Source organism: Cyprinodon variegatus, unplaced genomic scaffold (genome assembly GCF_000732505.1).
Source record: "Cyprinodon variegatus isolate N-32 unplaced genomic scaffold, C_variegatus-1.0 Scaffold1027, whole genome shotgun sequence".
NCBI classification, from domain to species: Eukaryota; Metazoa; Chordata; class Actinopteri; order Cyprinodontiformes; family Cyprinodontidae; genus Cyprinodon; species Cyprinodon variegatus.
The window spans coordinates 158158-170121 of record NW_015151480.1 but is presented as its reverse complement, the minus strand read 5'-3'; the positions used below and the strand labels follow the sequence as shown (position 1 = coordinate 170121).

Genomic DNA, 11964 nt, shown 5'->3' with positions numbered 1-11964 from the left:
CTATCTATCTATCTATCTATCTATCTATCTATCTATCTATCTATCTATCTATCTATCTATCTATCTATCTATCTATCTATCTTCTAATAAATTAGACTTAAAGCGGGATATATATATATATATATATAAATAATATTATATTGTATTGTGAGATCAGATTAGACTGTGCCTTGTCTCAGCCAAATAGAAGTAACCTCTCTGTGCTGGAGTCTACGTGGGGAGTTGGGAGTGAGATGACGGAGAGTGGCTGCCTCCTGACTCTAGACAAGAGTGAAATATAGATGCCTGCCCTTCAAGGTGTTTAAGACTCCCTGATGCCATGAACGGAAGAGACAGCTGCTTTGAAATGTTTTTATGTGACTAGTGAAAAATGTATTTCTTTAATGAACTCAAAGTTGTTTCTTCTGGGAAGGTTCAATGTTCATGTGTGAGGATTCTCTTTATATGCAGAGGTGGGCAACCACCCCGGCAGAGCCACACTAACAGTTCAGATATATTTATCTGAGAGGGAAAGATACATTGCAATATAGGTTGTCATCAGGGTCCTTGTTTATAGAGATGGAATGTTAGCATTAAAACAATGTTTGGGTTTGTTTACTTGCACTTTCTATTTAATGGGCATAACGTATGCAAATTATTTGCTAAACAAAGATATGGTCACATTAAACCCAATGCAGTTCCATTTTCATTCAGACTTTTTTTTTTTATCCATTGTGTTTGACATTTACAAGACAAAAAGTATGTAGCAACAGTGGAGAGAAACAACTCACATTCAGAAGGAAAAACCTGCAGCTAAACCCATTGGCTCCCAGAGTGAGAGAGGAAAGGAAAGCCCTAGGCTGAGCCTAATTTTTTTATATAATCATTTTGTATTTAAAGTAAAAGATTGTGAAAGAAAGCAAGGTTAATGACAGCAAAAAATTAGTGGAGAGCAAAGTTGGTGTTCACTCAAGTGCTAAACTGCATAAAATGAATCTCATCCATTGATAAAACAGCCCAGTTTAACACAAACTAGTGCATAATAAAAACGACCCCAAAACGATGCCAACCAAATCTTCCAGAGTGTATTTTTATGGCCCAGTGAGTTTTAAAAGTGACGTAAAGTCTTGACATTTGTGCAGCATTTGTAGTAAAAGGCTATCCATGGTTTAGGACACCATGGAAACAAAGACGTCCTTTCAGGAATGTCCCTCTTAATGCCTTCCTAAAACATGCTCTGGTCTAAGGAGATGTGGCCTAATGCATTTATGATTTGACAATAATGATGATGCCAAAAAATTAAATTAATGCTTTACTATTAAGAATACGGTTTCTAAACTTTACCTGACAGGCTTTGATTACATTTATGCAGCGTTCAGCTTGGAGTGGGTGTTTTTCTGGCACTACGATCTGCAATTACCATGAGAAAGGAATGGAGCCCATAAGATCTGTGTGTGCTAAACTCTCAGTCCCCCCTCTATTTAAAGGGACTGTTAAAATAGTTTGTTTTTATTCATTTGCAATGAAGGCTGTCTCACTGCCTTAGATAAAATCAGATGGTGCATCTTTAAAAATCATTAGAGGGGGGATTAAAACAAACTTCTTTCTCTGAAAAAAAGTTAACGATAGGTTGTGTTGAGAAAACAGACGTGACATTTAGCTCAGGTCTTTGTTGAGATTCCACGTCATTCCCATTTTATTCTCCAGCGAATGCAAGATAGCAAAAGGAATAACCGAAAGCATGCGGGCAAAACTGAAAGCATTTCTAAATGTGAGGAGGTGTTGAACCTTATTGAAAACCGATGTGCTGCCAAGTGTAAGAGCAGCAGAGTTGTCATACGATGCTTTATGACTTATTGCTTTTGATCTAACATCGTGAGGAAACCTAGACTATCAGACTATCAGTTGGCATAAAAGCAATAAATCAGCCTTGAAGCTGGCAAAAAGCATAAAGTTGTATTGAAAATATGTTGGATTACAGTCAGGCCATCATGACTCCAGTGTTATTTATTGTGAAAACATCAGCATTCTTGGACGGGGAGTGGTTTGAGCTGATGCAAAGGAAACTAGGTGCAAAGGGTTGTTGTGTGAACACAAATTGGAAAATGAAAGTTCAGGCGGTTTTATTCAGTGAGTGATTTTACCTGTGTAACAAACTCTGCCTCTACAGGACACTTGACCTTCATTTATCTTAGTTTTGCTTTAGTCATTGTTTTTTCAAACTCACCTCACAAGTAAAGTTTTATGTTTAGACCCTGTTTCAGTGATGGAATGCAAAGTATTCCCTGATAGCCTTTAAGGGAGCTGAAATAACAATGTAGAGTATCTAGCACTCAGAGCACAAAACGCCACAGTATCCGTTTGATACCAGCTCTGGATTTGATAGAATGAGAGCTTGTTGGATCCTGTTCACTCAGGTTTCTTCTTTTCTATTGTGAGAAGCCTTTTATTCTCAAACATTTCTCACGTGTGCTGTCATGTCTGTGACGGGAAAACAATGGAATCATTTCTCGCTTGAAAGGGTTGAAGACAAATGCACATATCGTTCATTTATTTTGGGTCTTTTTTTTTTACTCTTTTCAGATACAGAAACTGAACTTTTCAAGGGTTTTCTTGTTGCTTACATGTTTTTTTTCTTTAATTTTTAAGATGTTTGTTTTAAAAATTAGATCAGAATTCTTTTGTTGAATGAATATTGACTTTGGAATTTAAAATGCATTAGTAGAGAATGTAAAAATAGGAATCTTCATATCTAGATTAGGCTCAAATGTCTGGATCTGGTTGGCTTGACATTCCTCAAAAACCTTCACCTTGCAGGAAAGCGGAAAGAATTCCCACACAGAGAGTAACAGTTAGGCAGCAGGGCTAGGTGTGTGTGGAAGTCAATGCAGACTTATTCAAGGAGTCTCACTTAATTCTAGAGATGTGCAATATGGCAAAAAGTATGTTTTTATATTAATCAATATCAGTAATTTATTTAGTTTTTTGTTGTTTTAATTACTTAAAATGAAGACTAAGGGGAAAAAATGGCTGATTTTTAATTTGAACCTAAATCCTTTCCTCTTCCTACGACAACCAGGATACCGGATAATTCCTAATCAGAGTTTAGTAACATTAATAGATATTTTATTATTGATAAGAAATCTATCCTGTTTTATTTACCAACTCAACTGTATTTAATATCTATCCTGGAATAGTTTTCCTACATCAGTATTTCCCATTTACTTCAGAAAACCTTTTTCTTTACCGTCTTATCAGAATTAAAGCTTTCCTGCTGAGTATTATTTCATATGTTTTGCCATTTCGGTCTCTTCAAAATCTATTAAATGAGGGGGATGAAAATCTGGCAACATGGACGGAGCTTACAGTGTGCATTTATGCTACTCGGAAACATCAACGGCCACAAATATACCATCTAAAGAGTCTTTTGTAGTCTTTTGTACAGTTGTGATTTTAAAGTTGTAGGGAAATCGTATTTAAATTTCAAACCATTCTGGCTTAAACATGTATATAAATGTACTCTATTAGACCATATTGTCCCAAAAGTTACAAAATGTCTATTTAAAAAGAATCCTGTCTTAAAATCTGTGTTTTTTTTTTTACGTTATTTATACAGGCCAGTTAATTATACGTCAGCCTGAACACCTAAATTCGGCCAATCGTATGTCAACGGCCATCTGTCGCATTTTCTAGGTCATAGCATCTTAATTCACATGTCGCAGCTAATATACGCAACGGTTGAAATCAGAAATAAGAATAATTTACTTTCCCATTGAGTTCCGTCCCAGTGTTCACGGGGATGGACGTCTGTGTCTTCAGCAGGCGTAGAGCTAACAGAACTGGCAGCGTTGCGAGGCAAGGGCTCAAACATGTACGGCTGGAAGCCTTCTATACCAAACCAAGCTTCTGCCGCCCTGACGTCCTCTTCCACAGCATCTTCGTCCCCGCTTTCCTCCTCTAAATAAAAAATGTATGATGAAGGAGACTCATCCACGACCTCAGACACTAAACTGCCCTCCTCCTGTTTCCGCTGTCCATAGCGTTCCTTGACAGTGTCGTTTCTAAATGCTACTTGGTCCCAATGTAATTTCCCATTGGGAACCTAAGTTGCTAACTGGTTAGCAACATGCTTCAGACAAACTGGCTACAATCATACATGCTTGCAAACCTTCCACCACAACAATCTCACTCCCTTGATAAACAACTAGTCACATTCACTTGATTCACTCGTGTAAAGTCGTGCACCTCTCGGGAGAATTTGGAAATGCAGCCGCTTCCCTACGGCTTTTAATATAGTGCAGCTGTACTGTGAATATAATATATAAACTTATAGGTAATGTGCTAATGGGTTGTAGCTAAGGGTGACTAGCCTGGCATTGGAAAAAGACAGAGAAGAATGATATGTTGATGTATTTAAGAGATGGGAAATTCATACACTGATTTAGCTGTTTTTCTTTTGAGATGGACCTCCACTGGGTGTTGGTTCAGTTAACGTCTGTATTGTCCCTCAGGAAATCCTCTGGTTTAAACATGCAGCAGAGGCCCTAAACCTCTCCGTTGTGTAAACTAGTTTGCTCACCTTCTTTTCAGCAGAAATGATACGCTTTTTAGTCACAGGTAAGACTGTAATGCATTTTATGGGTGAGGCAAACGTTTTGCATGGCTGTTGGTGAGTTTTTTTCCATGCACTGTAACCACCATGGGTCTTATTACATGCATACTTCTCGTCAGTGTTTAGCACCTGATCCTTACCTTGCAGGCATGTAGACTGCGGATTGCAGTGGTTGTGATAGTGAAACGGTTTAAGTTATTTTAAATAACTCGCTTGACTTGATCTCAGAAGGTTGAGGGTTGTAGCTACTACCTGGAAGCTGTGGACCATGTTGGCACATACACTACATAATAATGGGTATTAGGCTGCATGTGTGATGTGAATGTAATATTATAAATTTGATCTTCAGGTTTTGATAAAGATTTTCCAAAACAGTAAAGTAATACTTCTGCCAGGAGCAAAGAGAAGAGCAGAACATCACCCTGCAGGAGGCTGCATTACATGATCTGTTGGGAATGTGTTGGATCCAGTAATGCTTAGAATATGTGACAAGCTTTGAAAGTTGCAAAATTACAGTTCTTGTGAAATATGTGTTTGGGAAAGAGATGGAAAGAGAGGGAGAGAATGGGCTGAAAAGAAACGTTTAAGAGCCACACCCCATGTGGTTTGCTGACTTTCAGGTTAATAATCGAGCATATTCTCAGCTCTGTGCTGGTCTCAGTGTGGTGCTGATCACAATAAAGAGTCATCCTGATGCCTCATATTATTTCTGAACATTTTCTATTTCTTCCATGTGCCATAGACGTCTAAAAATAATGTATTTTTGAATTGAGTTTGATCTTTTGCATTTATTTTTAGCATCTTCAAGAGTTTTTGGGTGTTTACCTTTAGTTAGGTCAATTTAAGTTGTGTTTTTACTTCTTTTAAAGACTATCAAGCAAAAAGCTCTTTATAAGGATGGATTAGAAACACTTTTTATTTGTTTTTTGCTCAGAAATCAACCGCCGATCGTATGCATGTCCAACCCCGTGGTGTTCTGTGGGGCTTTAAACTACCCAGCTGTACATGTTTGTGTATTTTTGTTATGTTTCGTCTTTAAGGCAGCTCCACATGCTGCCCCTCTGATAATCAGCTGATTGCAGTTAAAGGGAGACGTTACTCTCTGCAGAGGAAGATGAAGTAGCTAATAACCGTCTACTGGTTGTTTTACATGTTGTGCCCATCTTTTTTTTACAGATAAGCACAACATGTACAGTGAGGCTTTTGTTATAGTTGTGACTAATATTACATGGAGATAAGCTTATTTCTGCACTAAAAGCTCTGATGTTCTCTGATTCACCTTTAGTTATGATTCTTTGAATATGAACAATGGTAGCAGATTTTTCTGCAGCTCTCCTAAGCACTGGGAATAATACAGCAGCCCAGTTTTATAAAGCAGAATATGCAAAAAGTTTACATCAAATGGAGATTATAGCTCTCTACAGCGTTTCCGCGGATGATTCATAAAAAGCACTTTAATCTACAACATCTCTGTAACAAAGAGAAGGTTTAATTGAGGGGTTGTTGGAATGACTTTATAGTAAAGGAGTACATTTAGGCTGCAACCAGTTGCTTATTTTTGTAGAAAGCAGGATCTTATTAAAACATGAACAAACTTTGAGGATTGGCACTGCGAGAGCTGAGCTGGCCATCACAAACAACGTTTTGTTTAGCTCTCATCAGCTTTCTGATGCTCTGAACTCTGAGCTAATGAGAAGCTTCCCTCAGGCAAAGACACAGCAGCACAGTGTAATGAAAGACGTAAATCAAAGATTAAGCAATCACATCCAGTATGTAGTGTTTGGACAGCACAGCCAGCCTTATCTGTGAACTTTTATGGCGTTATAAAACTTGACTCTGGTCATTCTTAAAACGTTTCATTCACGCAGGTTATGAAGTACGGTAAAGATACTATGTTAGTCTCACTTTCATTCTCCTTTGTACTTCATATCACATGTGTTATTTTCTCTTCTTTAACACTAAATAAGCTCCTCTGAGGCGCTGTTAGAGTACAGGGTGCTGGGCTGATGTATTGTTGAGTTGTGGGTCAAAGGAGCCAGATGCAGGATGTTTTGTTTGATAGTTGAACCAGCTCCACTTTAAAAGCTGTTTTTCTGTTGTTGTTTTTTTGGGGAGGTTATGGTTTGGAGAATTTTGTTTATGAAGGATTTTTCCTGCCAAAAACCAAGAGCACACATTTTCAATTTGAGAACAGGATTTCCTCTTCATGCTCTCCAAACTTGTAATGTTGGCATTCAAAACTTCAGCTTTCTTTCAACTCTGTACTCTCCATCAAATCTTTGTTTCTGCTCTCAGATCTAATGCTTCTTGAACAGATATTTTCTCCACATGCGCAAAACAGTCTCTGCGCGAGTCAAGGATCTGCTCGCAAAACCCGTTGGCTCTGCTTGTGTAATTATATATTTTTTTGCTCTCTGAGCCAAGAGTTGTTCCTCGATAACAGCAAATGTTTGTGTGACAGCAAATGTTTTGTGTAACAAGCTGCTAATTTCATTTTAAACCACTTCTAGCATTTAACCGAAAGCCTATTTCTATGTCTTGGTTGAAGTCTTGCAACTGGACTTAACAATAGAGAGAATTAAGGACATAAATATGTCATTTTTTTTAATGATAAATGTTAAATGATTATAAATGATTGATAAATTTTACATTTCACATTTCAAATGCAGATTGTATCTGCATGATTTTAATTGTGCCTTCTCTATACTTTGTTTAGTTTATATAGCTGCCTCAGCTAATTTAGTCTGTGTTTGGGCAAATTACAGAATTAGTTTAAAATGGCCTAGAGTTGCTAATTAATCTTTCTTAAACGAGTTCAGATCTCTAGTTAATCCCACAAAGCCATTCAAGTTTTAACATTTTTTTTCGAACATAAATTACACAACCTAATTTATGTTCTTTAATTTATGTTTAAAAACTGATACCTGCATATTCAGATGTAAACCATATCATGCAGTACTTTTTTAGCTTTTTGAATTGACAAATCTTTGGTTGTTTTGGGAGACAACAAGTAAATCCATCATCCACCTCGGTCACTTGTTCTCTCACCTTCCTCTTGTTCCACATGGAGGCTTTTAAACCTTTTTGCCCTGGCAAATCTTTGGAGACTCTGGTAATGGATTGTTGCTCTTGCTGAAACTTTTACTGTAGAAATGAACATGAGGACAGGACTACGCCTTTAAAAAAAAAGTAAAAAATGCTATTGGAGCAGAAGAGCAGCAGCCTGAAGGATGTGATGCATCATTCCACCAGTTATTGTTGTGTCTAACTTTGTGAATGTCTGTCATGCAAAGATAAATAAACTTTCAAGTTGTGACATGCCGTGTAGTTCATCCGTACCTTTTGGTGTATTTGTCATCTTTTTCATTTTACATGATGTACAATTTAGGAAAATTGCTTATTTACACTTTTTAAGCTGTAATTTTACAAGATGAGAGGTGTGCAGATTCATAATAATATGATTTCATGTCGGTCTGTGCGGGGTTGTTTTGTTTGCTGGCCCTTGAAGGGATCACCCCCAAGCTGTTGTTAAACCTTAAAGAGTCTCAGTACTTATCTGCGAGGGTAGGCTGCAATTTTGCAACACCCAATTGGCCTTTTTAAATCTCTGCCAGAAGGGGTGATCCTCTTTTAACTCCCTACCTCTATTCAACATATGTCTGCCCTTTGGGGATTAGATTATATAGATTTAGTCTTTATTCATGTACATCTGTTCAGGCGATGGAAGGTCTGTTTAGAGCACAGTCTAAAAAAACCAGAATGACAACATTCCCGGATTGTTTCTAACAATCTGGGCTTTGTCAATTCTGCATAATGGAGTATAGACTGTTCATCAGCTCTCTGAAAAGGATTCACTGTCTGCGTTCTTTTGTTTGATGTTCGAACCCGAAACGGTGAGGTATAGAGGAGGGCCTTTAGGCCACACAAGATTTTAAAGTTAGATTGACTGATTTCTTATTTACCCTTTTGCCCTTTTTGTTGTTTTAAAAGAAAAAGTTGAAAAGTTTCAGCCTACTGAGGAACCATGCAGACATATTTCACATATAGGAAGTGCTGGAACGTATCCTGCCAAGAGTCACATCAGAGTTAACTTCCCGAGTTCGACTGCGTTGCTTCTTAGCTCATTGTTTCTATAAGATTTGAAATAAAATTCAGCATTCAGCACCACCTCCCATCCATTATGAAAAGTAGATTATTTATAGTTGCTTTTTTCTGAATAGGGGATCAGTCTGCATGGTCCTGATCTTTTTATGTGTACATTGCATGCCTTAGATTGTTTAACATGGGAAAACAAATGTATGTTTTTTTTTTTTTTTTTTTTTTTTTCTGTTTGATTTATTTACAATATAACAAGACTCATTTCAGAAAAAATAGGTGCATCACTAAAGCAACAATATGAGCAGAAATTGTACAAATAGTCTTAAAGTATAAAACAAAAATACTGAATAAAAATAAACAGAAATCATTACAATTTAATTTAACTTAAATCACTGTTTGTGTAGATGGTTTCCACAAGACAACACCGAAAGCGAGTAAAATTGTGACTTTATATATTTACAGAATACCAGATAAATGACATAGGAACAGCAATGAAGCTGCGTTGTCTAGGCTTCTATTTGTTTATTTTTTATCATGAGCTATGGCTATGATCAAATGCTAAAGCTAGTTACAGAGACATGCAGGATGTGTCCCTAAAATATATAGAGTAGATAACTGTTATTGATATAGATCCATAGAAAGTGGACTGATGTAAAATGCAGTGCAAGTAAATCATGACGTTCCTTGAAAGTAAAAGTTTGCTTTTATTAGTCTTATTTGCTTATATAGCCTTTATTTATAACCTAAAAATGTAGCACAATATAATCGACCCCCTATCGGTATCGGCCTGTATCGGCCTTAAAACTGAATATCGGACATCGGCCACCCCACCGATATTTAACTCGATATTTGATCACCTTCTGAGTTTCTAAAGTCTAAAAAAAATAAAATAAATACTACTTCTTCTTCTTCCTCAAAAACTTCTTAAAAAAAAAAAAAAAAAAACTACTTCTTCTTCTTCCTCAAAAACTTCTTTTTTACAGACTTAAAAACTTCTAAAGACGAGGGAAAAAATATTGATGCATTAAAATATCACAATATCTTCATATGCTGATATATTGCCATTTAAAAACACCATATCAATCTCTTTTACTAATGAAATATTGCTATATGTCATCGTTATGCTACGAAATCACCCGAAAATTCACGAAATTTTGCCATATTTTTATATGTTAATATATTGACGCGGTATCGATCTATTTTACTAACAAAATCTCACAAGAATTTGCAATATATCACGAGAGTTTGTAACAGAACGATGAAATTTCACGAGATTTTAAAAGTAAAATGGATCGATACCGCGTTTTTAAAAATCAATTTGATATCAGCATATGAAAATATATTTGAGTATATTATTTTTCAAAGTGTCAGAAATGGATAACAAAATTGCTATTTTCAATGAGTACTAATTTTTGTCCAGCTTTAACATCGGTATCGATATCGGTTATCGGCTACATGAGTTTTAAAATATCGGCATATCGGATATCGGCCAAAATCCCAATATGGTGCATCCCTATTTTATACACAATGTTTGTCAGTGATAGATTGGACATATGCAGCCAACATGCATGCACAGACACACATGCTGCTGATAGGAGCTTTTTAGTGCACACAAAAAAACATTTGCTAAATGTGTAAAGAAATAAAGTACATTTCTAAAACGTTTATATAGGGGGCTGAAAAATATTTCTCTTATATTCAACCTCATTGTTTACATCAGCATGTCCTGTGCGCTCTATTAGGTATTTAGAGGAATTTATTGGGACATTAAGGCCATAGCAGGCAAACTGTAACAAGGAGGAGTTCAAACATGTGTGAGGATGAATGTTGTTTTGGCCGAGCAGTAAATAGTAGTCAGCAACACATGATTTTTTTTTTTTTTTTTTTTTTTTTTTGGATTAAGGTCTGGCTCCACAGGAGCTGCCATGAGGTCATGTCAGCAGTGTTCCCATGCTGTGCCGATCCTGCACTGCATGGAGCTTAGAGCTCAGTCATGTCGGAGTCACCAGGGGACAGAAATGTGCTTGTTGTGATAAAATGACCCTCCGTTTCTCTTGTATTCTGTTTAAAGGGTTGATACACTGTTTGAGTAATTGGAGCCATCATTGTTTGTTGCATCAAGTAAAAGGAGATAACCAGCGTTCCTGGAAGGCTACATGAGATATGAGATGAGGGGCCTGAGTTTATTGACTGACTTTGGGTGGGCTTTGGCTGACATCAGCTGTTCCACATACAGCCAGGCGCGCTGAGCAACAGGAATACGAGGATTGTGCTGATGTAGAGCAAACCGGTTTGCTATAGATAAAGCCTCTTTAAACCATACTCTCCTCAGATTATTTAAAAGTCTCAAACCTGTGAAAAAACGGGAAGCTAACTTCTAACAAAACTAATTTCTCTCGTAGCTTAGTTGAATTTTCACATTTCAACCAAATGTTTTATTTGCATTTTTAACTGCATGTTTCTGCAAAACTTTAAAGCGATTCTGCCAAACCGTCCATGGCCTCCGTAGGGGGAGTAGTACTTCGTTATCACCATTTATAGTGGGAGTGGGGAGCTGCTGACCTTGACTGAGAACATTATTGGATAGTGGAAGGGAAACTTTGAGAATCTCCTCAACCCTGCTGTCATGGCAGCCATTGTGGAAGCAGAGACTGAGTCTCGGGGCCGGATTTATCAAGATCCAATTTTGCGTGCAGTAATTTGCGCTCGCAAACTGGAATTTTGCGCGAGGGGCTGGACCATGATTTGCGGGTGATTTAACAAGAGCGATTGCGTAACTGGTGGAAGGTGCAAAACTTTTGGAGACGCCCTATTCAAATGATGGTTTTGCGCGTTTTGTGGTTTGCGGCAAACTAGTGCATTAAGAAATTAAAATCTTACAGTGACACCCACACCCCTCAAAAAAAAAAAAAAAAAATATATATATATATATATATATATATACATACATACACTTTGGCAACCTTTATTCCCTAAGGTGGTATGTGGCTGAATTTCTACTTCACTGCAGTAAAAAAAACAAAAAAAAAACAGGTGTTTTGTATTGGCCTGTAGAAAAATGCACATACCAAATGGCTCACAATGGGACTGTGGAGGAGATTACTGCGCGGACGCATCCCCGCAGCATTGGCATGTTGCTCCACAGGTGCAAGGAGGAGGTCTGGTTTCTCCGTTAGGGCGTCAGGGCGACATGGCATTTAGAACGTCGGACAGCACTACTGCAAAACGAGCTTGGGAGATCCCAGCTCTCGCTGCAACCGTGCGCTGGAATGACC

General features: G+C 37.4%; 1 protein-coding gene across 3 annotated transcripts in view; it reads left to right on the top strand.

Annotated features, from left to right (window-relative positions):
- Positions 1–11964, top strand: part of uaca (uveal autoantigen with coiled-coil domains and ankyrin repeats) — a 52526-nt gene that overhangs the window by 1036 nt on the left and 39526 nt on the right. The window lies entirely within an intron of this gene.